Genomic DNA, 9909 nt, shown 5'->3' with positions numbered 1-9909 from the left:
ATCTTTTAATTCAGTACCCTCTAGGTACCAAACGGCCTATGTTTAAATCTTAGTTTTGCCCTCAACAAATCACGTGACCTTAGGCTAGTGCTCAAAAATTAGCTACTCAATCAGTAATAGTTTGAATGGAGTTTAAAAACCACATAGAGCTTTAGAAATATTTAGTTAAAAAAATGTACATCAAGTCTCCAGACATGAAGGAATTGCTTAATACAGGTGGATGTCCTTCCCTCTCATCCACTGTTCTGCACACAGCTCCTGGAGCTCCCACATTAACTCTCCAGTGAGAATATCTTGTTGGCCTCCAGGCCTCAGATCCAGGGTAAGCAGCAGCTGTACCTCTGCTCTGATTGCTTCTTCAAGAGCCGTTGGGTGTGACGCATATATTTCTATATGGACACCCTCCTCTTCTACAAGAATTCAGGCCTTCTCTAGATCCTACCTCTATTACAACAGTTTATTCATGCTATCATTATATCATTATTATTAATGTGTGTATGGTGTGTGTGTGTGTGTGTGTGTGTGTGTGTGTGTGTGTGAAGGTACACACGTGCCACGGCACAGGTGTGAAGGTCAGAGGACAACAGTGTGCGGTCAGTTGTCTTCTTCTACCTTTACCTGAATCACCTTTACCAGGGATCAGTCTCAGGTTTTTGGGCTTGTGTGGCAAGCGCCTTCACTTTCTGAGCCATCTCTCTGATGTTCTCTGTCTTTTTCATATCATTTAATACTCTTTCTCCCCTCTGTTATCTCATTGTTAGGTCTCAAATGCCAAATCCCCCCCAAATGGCAGTGGCAGTGACATTGTCCAAAATGGCAGTCTAGGCTCAGCTCAGGCTGGATGACAGAAGAATTGTTGGAGGGTGATAAAAGCTTACACTCAACATTCCTCAGTAAGGTTTCTGTCTACCAGAAAGAGCCACTTACTTGCCTTATCTCTTCCTATCTCTGGGAATTGGAACATCTGGTTCTCTACTGATGCACCCATGATCACATATCAAAGCCCACAATAACTTTCAGGTCCCTGCCATCCCTGTTAACATACACCTGTTACACAAACCTAAGTCCTCCATGCTAGCCTCCGGCCTCTTCTCACCCCTTCCCTTACTCTTTCCCCATTATGCCCAGGTTGTTCCAGCTTACTATTTCTTTCCCACATACTGTAGCTACCTGGCTCTCCCCACCCCCAGCTCCTGCCCTGACCCATGACACTGTTCTTCTTTCTGCTCACCAGCCATCACCAGTCTGCTCTCTCTCTGTCTCCAAGAGGTAACCATGGCAGCTTTGGACTCCTTCAGGTGCCTCTGTGCTATGGAATGTCCTTCTGTATGCTGTGAATGTGTGTTGCTCTCATTGTTAATAATAAAACTAATTGGCTGGTAGCCAGGCAGGAAGTATGGGCAGGACAACCAAACTAAGGAAGGGAAGAGAGCGGCAGAGTCAGGCAGGAGTCACCAGCCAGATGCAGAGGAAGCAAGATGAGAATGCCATACTGAGAAAAGGTACCAAGCCATGTGACTAAACATAGATAAGAATTATGGGTTAGTTTAAGTGTAAAAGCTAGTTAGTAATAAGCCTGAGCTACTGACCTAGCATTTATAATTAATATTAAGCCTCTGAGTGGTTATTTAGGAACTGGCAGGCAGGTAAGAACCATCCACCTACAGCTCTGGCTATTCTCTTTTTTGTTGTAAATGCAAGCCTTTCTTCCCTTCACCCATAAAGTGGCCCAATTTGGTGGTTTCACTGTGCCTTTCCTTATACTCATAATGTCTGTATCCCTGAGGACTGGTTCAAGGACACCTCCCCCACCCCAAGGATATCAAATGTCTCTTTTTATTCTTTTTTGGGGGGTGGGAGGGAAGCTTAACTCACTATCTGTTTTATTCTTTGGAGAGAGAGCTTGATAAAGAAATAAAAATATATCCCAAGGCAGTCTAATCCCAGTGACTCTCAGAATTCATTTTGAGCTTCTTGTCCAGAGGCATTTTTCTAAATGGCTGGGTATACAGGTTGCAAAGGATACCATGAGGAAAACCAGTGTTGGAAAGGAGCCAACACCTGGAGAAGTCAGCCAAGAGAACTCTGGAGAAATAGAGTCAAGGAACCCCAGGCCTGTTCTCTACCCTTCCCATCAAGCTCTGGTAACATAAATCTGTAAATTCTCTTCCTGGAGCAAAACCATCCTGAATGTCTTAGTTACTATGAATTGGGAGAAAGAAACTGTTGTCAGAAAAAAATGACTTATTTTTTAAAATGTGATTTGAAAAACAAAACATTTCTAATGGCAATTACTTAAATGTGTGTAAAAGTGACACAAGGCAACCTGTATTATAAAAATTACTCTGCATTTATTAACATGATTGGATTTAGCAAGCATTAGGAAGACATGCTGGTGAGTACTCTTTTTTCATCACATTATGGTAAGAAGGCTCATATAACACAGAGATCCTTGCTGGTTAAGAATAGAAAGACATGTTCTCAGCATACTAGAAAGAGTGGTTAAGAGCATTGGATATTCTTCCAGAGGACATGATTTTGATTCCCAGAACCCCCAGGACAGCTCACGACTGTCTGAAACTTCAGTTCCAGGAGATCTGTTGCTCTTTTCTGTCTTCATGGGCACACACACAAGTAGTGCACAGACACACATGCAGACAGATACATACACATAAAGAAATAAAATAGAAAATAAAAGCCTGTTTTCTTTCTTATAGTATGCCAGGCATTCATGGTAGATGCTTGATAGCTCTGGAAGTCTCACAGTGTACAGTCTTAGCACCTTCTCTGTTTCTTCAAAGTAATATTCAGGGTTAAAACCTACAGATTATGGGGAAGAACACATGCCATAATAAAGCTTGCTCCTTTACCTTTTCTGTTTTCAGTACTATTTCACAGAGTCCTAAAAAACAGATTCTAAATTAAATTAAATATGGTGAGGTTTAAACTTGAGCTCTTTGGCATTAGTTGGAACCATAGTCCAGGCCACTGTGCACCGTAAAGGTGGTGCTGTCTGGCCTATTTCTGCTTGGTAGTAGCAACCAGCTAGGTGTGGTACTGAGTGGAAGAAAGGACATGGGTTGCTATTCATGGCTGAATTCCTGGCACTATTGTCCTAGTCTAACTACAAGTGCTTTTCTTGTTTTACTTGTTAAAAGAAAAAAATTAATATTTAATGATTAAATTTATAATAATGGACTTATATAATTAAAACAGCAAGTACAGCTTTTAAATATTTATTTTATTTTTAATTATGTGAATATGTGTGTCTGTGCACAAGTTTGAGCCCATGCAAAGTGCAGGAGCTCTTGGATATGGGAAGAGGGCATCTTCTTCTGGAGATGGAGTTACAGGTGGTTATGAGCCTTTTGACATGGGTCCTGGTAACTGAACTTAGGTGTACTGCATGAGTAGTGTTTGCTCTTAACCACTGAGCCATCTCTCCAGCCCCCACATAAGGCTTTTATAATATCGGTAATTAATGATAAGACACTGAATTTCCATAGTCCGGAGCATCATACTCTAGAATACATTTGAGGGACTCATGTATTCGTTCATAAAGTGTTGCAGAATATTACTTTAACTATGTAAAGATGTGTTATATTTGTTTATGCTGCATTTGTTTAATGATGTGAAGATGTGTTGCTTTGCCTGCCTAAGGCACCTGACTGGGCTAATAAAAAACTGAATGGCCAATAGCTAGGCAGTAGAGGGATAAGTGGGGTTGGCAGGAAGAGAGAATACGTAGGAGGAGGAATCTAGGCTCAAAAGAGAATGAGAGAATGAGGAAAAAAGAGAGGAAGATGCCTGGGGGCAGCCAGGCAGCCGCCAGCCAGCCAGATGCGGAAGAAGCAGAAAAAGTAGGACATACATGATGAAAGAAAGGTAAAAAACTCTGCAGCAAATGTAGATGAAGAGAAATAGTTTAAATCAAATTATAAGAGCTAGTGGGACAAGCATAAGATAAGGTCGAGCATTCATAATGAATAATAAGTCTCCATATCAACGATTTGGGAGCTGGTTGGTGGCCCAAAAGAAATCCTGCTATGATAAAGAGGTGCTAATTTATATGAATATTGCTGTTAATTATGTGCATGGTGCTTTGCATCAGGTCTCTAGAACTTTCATCCCCCAAAACTATACATCGATTTAGCAACTTCTAGTAGTAGTATTCCAGGCATCTCTTTCATTACTCACTTCTCCCCAACACCTGTGTGTTTTGCGTGTGTAGAGTATATATGTATATGTGCATACTTACATGCAGGTACATGTGGAACACCGAGGTAATGTCAAGTGCCTTTTTCTTTCTTTCTTTTTTTTTTTTTGAGTTTTAAAAGTTGAAAATAGATTTTTTCTCACATATGTATCCTGATTACAGTTGCCCCTCCCTCTACTCCTCCCAGTTCATCTCTACCTCCCCTCCCATCTGGATCCACTCTCCACCCCTTTCTGTATTTCATTAGATAACCAACAATTTCTAAGGGACAATAGCAAGATAAAATACTAAAATAAAATAAGATAAACAAAAAACTAACACATTGGAATTGGACAAAACAAACAGAAGGAAAAGAACCCAAGAGAAGACACAAGAAACAGAGATCTAGAGATCTCCTCATTTGCACACCCAGGAATCCCATCAAAATACTAAATTGGAAGCCATAATACATATGTAAAGGACCTATATTGTAAAAAGAGAGAAAAATATAGATAAAACAAGAGTGCCTTTCTCAGTCACTCTACATCCTGTCTTTTGAGACATGGTTTCTCACTGAACTCTCAGTCACAGGTTGGCTAGACTGACCAGCAAGCTCTAACGATCCGTCTGTCTCTGTTTTCCTTGTGTTGGGTTACAGACACACGGACATGCGCAGAGCTTCTGTGTGTGTGCTGGGATCCTAATGTAAGCCCCCGATTTGCACGGGAAACACTTTATTGACTGAGCCATCTTCCAAGCACTACTTGTCTTTGGTTTGGTTGATCTTTCCATTATGGAAGTGGGATATGAAGCCTGCTGTTACTATGCTGCTGTCTCTTTCCTCAGTTCCATCAACGTGTGCTTCACGTATTTGGGTCTTCTGACGTTAGGCACACATATACTATTTATATCTTCCTGGTAAGTTTACCCTTTTATTGTCCTATAGTGGTAGTTTTGACTTGAAGTCTATTAGTCTCATATAAATATTACTTTTCTTCTCGGTTTATCTTTTGCATGTAACATCTTTTTTCATGATTTTATTTTCAGATATATTATCTTTATACTTAAATAAAATTTTCTTAAAAATCTATTTTTTAAAAAATTATTTTTTTAATTTTATGTGCATTGGTGTTTTGCCTGCATTTACATCTGTGTAAGGGTGTTGGATTCTCCTGGAAGTGGAGTTACAGACAGTTGTGAACTGCCATGTGGTTGCTGGGAATTGAACCCTGGTCTTCTAAAAGAACAGCTAGTGCTCTTAACTACTGAGCTATATCTCCAGCCTGATTTTTCTATTTTTTAAAAATATTTATTTATTTTATTCTATGTATTTGAGTGTTTTGTCCATGTGTATGTATGTGCACCACTTGTGTGCCGGTGTCAGCAGAGGCCAGAGAAAGTATCAGGTCCCTTGGAACTGGAGTTATAAACAACAAGATAGACATTGAAAGCATCCATGTTGAGGCTGAGAACTGAACCTGGGTCCTCTACCCCCTTCTCAACTTCGTATCCTCCTTTATTTTAATACTTCACAGAGCTCAGTTTGTGCTGCTCATGTGCTCACCGGTGTGGGGCCATCCACCAGAGCACAGTTGACCCACCAGGGCCTATACCCTTAAAGAAAACTGACTCTCCCTCCCTGCAGAAGCCACAAACTGTCAATAAGACTGCAGCTGGGAGTGGGGTGGGGATCATGTTGACTTAGCCATGATTTCTAAGCTCTTCGTCTTCTCTTCATTCTCTTCTTCTTACGTCATATTTTGTTTTACTTGATGCTTTCCCATAAATACTTTAGCCTATCTTCACTTTTTTTCATTATTGTTTTCTTTTTATTAGTCTCGCTCTGTGAATTTGAAGAGCTGTCTTCAACTTTGCCTGTTCTTTCTTCTGTGTGGGCAGGTCTGCTGTTGGGACTCTAATGAATTTTACAGTCCAGTAACTTCATTCTTCACCCCCAGAACTTCTGCTTGCTTTCAGAAGCAGTGTCTTTTTGTTGATGTTCTCATTTTGTTCACACAGATTTCCATACTTTATCTTTGTTCTGTTGAAGCTCACAGAGACTCTTCATGATGATTATTTCGAATTATTTGTCAGGTAATTCATCTTTATTTCTGTCTTATTGGTTTCTAGAGACTTAGTTTGTTGAAGCAACCAGCTTCATTAAGGTCCCAACTGCCACCAATAAGGCCAGCTATGGCTTATGGATGCCACACAAATCTCTTCTGGGTATGTATCTTTTCTGGTAGTATGTGTATGGTTTTGGGTATGTAGTTCCCCATTTAGAAAGGTTTCCATGTTCCCTGGTATCACAATAGGCACCCAACTCCTTTTCATTCTCAGTGCTCTTCAGACACCCAGAGCTGTTCTATCAGGGTTTGAAGTCATGTGAGTCAGAACCAGTTTCTTCTACAACTCTCTGAGAAGATGTAATGTTGGACGAACACTCCGCACCTCTCTTCATCTTCTCAAGGCGAAGCTGTAAGTTATCTGTTTGCTTTTGATTATGCTGAGGTAGGGTAGAACGCAGCAAGGACACTTGCATGTGAAATGAAACCGTTCTTATGATCTGTTCCAGGGCAGCTCTTCTTGGCTTTGAGGTTTCCTGGGTCAGTGTGATGCCTTGGTTGGTGTCTGAAGTCTTACTAAAGGCTTTTTGTATTCATGCTGTTGTTAAGTCATTGCTTCTGTGACAGACATGGTCCGGGGCTTCCTCTATGCGAACTTCTTGCTGTCACTCTCCTCACATATCTAGTGTTTTATAATGTCTTTGTAAATGTTTCCATTGCATACTTGAAAGATAATTTATTTTAAAAAAGTGGCAAAATCTTAAGACTAGAGCTCTCCTCCTGAGCCTATCAAATCAAAGTGCTGGAAGCCCCCAAAAGAAAAGACTATCGAGAAGAACAGAGGAGCTTTGCAGGGGTCTTCCATAGGATTGGCAGTTGTGTTCTCCTCATCTCATAGTTTTAAAGACATTTTCCTCCTGATATAGTGGATTTAACTACTGTCATAGAATGACTGTGTTCTCAAAGTATCACTGGGGTAGAAAATCACAGTGTGATTTCATAATTGTCATGTCTGCTGATGAGCACACACGAGTAGGACTTGAAAGGTGTTATTAGTAGAGAGTACTACCAAGAGAGCTGACACCTGTGAAATAAAATGGAAATGAGATAAAAACACACAAGGGATTGCTCAAATCTCTGTCAGAGGAGAGCAGAAAGAGGGAAGCATGGGGAAGAGGGGTGGTGAGCACGGAAATGGAGTCAGTATGTGGGAAGAGACAATAAATTCAGGACTCGGAAGCCGAGCTCCAGCAGCACTCATGAGTGGAGGAGAGTTTGGATGTTTATCATAGAGAAAGAGAGGAAACCTCATCAGTTTGAGGATGATAAAGTGACCTGGAGGAGAGAAGGAAAGGGAGAGAAAGTTTAGCATCATGTATGTAGCAACAGAAATATTCAATACCCAAGAAAATAGCGAACTGGTGGGCTAGAGATCTTGAAAGGCCATTATCAACCATCATTGTTATCTATTAAATGCCATCATATCATCCTGGCATCAGGGTCAGCTTTCCCAATTTACAGCAATTGTATCCATGATGATGGATGTAATTACAGGACCAGAAGAATAATTACTAGTTTTCTTACTGTTATTACAGGGATTAAGGCATTGTTAATTTTGTAATTGTTATGAAGTGGTGAAGAAGAATTCTTTACATCTTTCCTATTTTTGCTTTCTTTTTGTTTTTTAATTAAGCAAACACCTTAAATTTAATGTCAACGCATATTTTACAGTACAGCTTTGCTTGTTCATAATTATATTTTATTTTCATTCATATTTATGTTTTGGTGTTTGACTATTTATATACTTTTTCCAAAACAGAATCTATTGGAGATTTTCATTGAAAGTACATTTTTTTTCACTTTTATGTAGTCTGGTGTTCTATAGGATAATTGGCATTCCAATATTCCTCTTAAAGTAGCACATACAGAAACATTATTTAGTCCAAAGCCACTGGCTCTATTTTTGAGACCTTGATTGACTAAAATAATTCCTTTACTAAAAGAAAAATTTATATGCATAAAATTCACCCAGAAATTTTCTATAGCAGTATTTTTTTTATCACTTTGAATTTCTAAAGACATATAATCTACATGTAGTAACCCTGCAAGCAAGCAGAAGGTTCTCCCCGCTGCCTTGTATTTGAAGTGATGTTTGTCCCAGGTATCTATTTCTCCATGTATTGGCCTTACATGACAGGAACAGGAGGGTGGGGCTCTGCTTTAGTTGCCTTGCGGACTTTGTGAAAGAGTAAAGAAGAGTGCAGCTACAGGTCATTTGGGGCAATGTGAATCTGGTGAGTAACTTGTTTTTCTGTATGTGAAGATCTTGTCTATTTCTAATGCAAATGAGAATCATAGCCTCCTCGAGAAAACAAATGTGTTCAACCCACACTTGGCTATATTGATATAATGCATTTCTTTTTTGTGCATTTCACAAAGTCACATAAATATTTTTGTGATTAAAATTTTTTGAGGACATAAAAACATAGCAAGAAAATAAAATATATGCCATTTGCCTGCATGGAAATCTCACTATTTTAAATATATATCCCATCTCTGAGTTCATGTATAAATTTGGTGTGGTTCCAATAGAGAATCTAATGGATTTCAAACAGCACCTGACACGCTGTTTCTTCGGGAGAAGAGCCAATGGTAAATTTGATTCCATTAAGATAAACAATATGTGGAAAGCAGTCCAACAGAGTTAAGTATAAGTGACAACACAGGAAAAATATTTCTTCCTATGTGTTCCAGGCAAAGGAGCAATACCTAGGATTTTCAGAGAGAAACATTTGAGATATTTAAGAATATTAATAACCCAATAAAAATGGAGAAATGAACAGAAAAGACAATTCACACAAAAGTGAAACATTGAAGTTCAATAAACATATATTCTAACATCAATTGTATATAGTATTAGCTAGGGTTCTCCAGAGAAACAGAGCCAATTGAACACACACACACACACACACACACACACACACACACACACCTCCCATTAGTTCTGTTACTCTCTGTCTCTCTGCCTGTCTCTGTCTCTTTCTCATATATATATATATATATATATACATACATATATATATATATATATATACACACACACACATACACACACATAGTGATAAAATGTGTATATACATATGATTTCTTATAAGGAATCAGTTTACATGTTTTGAGGCTGAGAATCAATAGTCTGCTGTATGCAAGCTGGACACTCAGGAAAGCTGGTAGTGCCAATTTGAGTTGAAGGCCTGAACCAGGACCACAAACAATCTAAGCACTGGTGTTTGCCCAAGAGAAGATAAGATTATACAGTTCAGAGGGAGAGAAAGGACACTTTGCTTTACTCCAGGGGTCTCTGAAGAAACAGAATAGATCACACACACACACACACACACACACACACACACACACACACACACACGCACGCACGCGTGCGCGCACACACACACACGATTTTAAAAGGGGCTTTATTATAGTGGCTCACAGGCTGTGGTTTGGCTAGTCCAACAATGGCTGTCTCTCCATGTAAACTCCAAGAATCTGGTAGTTGTTCAACTCCCAAACCTAGATGGTTCAGCAGTCCTAATCTGGTGTTAGAGTCCCAGGGGATTCCTAGACAGCTGCTGTCTTCAGTCTATGCTGGAA

The sequence above is a fragment of the Peromyscus eremicus genome, chromosome 5, assembly GCF_949786415.1.
Source record: "Peromyscus eremicus chromosome 5, PerEre_H2_v1, whole genome shotgun sequence".
Classification (NCBI taxonomy): domain Eukaryota; kingdom Metazoa; phylum Chordata; class Mammalia; order Rodentia; family Cricetidae; genus Peromyscus; species Peromyscus eremicus.
Note: the sequence above shows the minus strand (reverse complement) of the source record.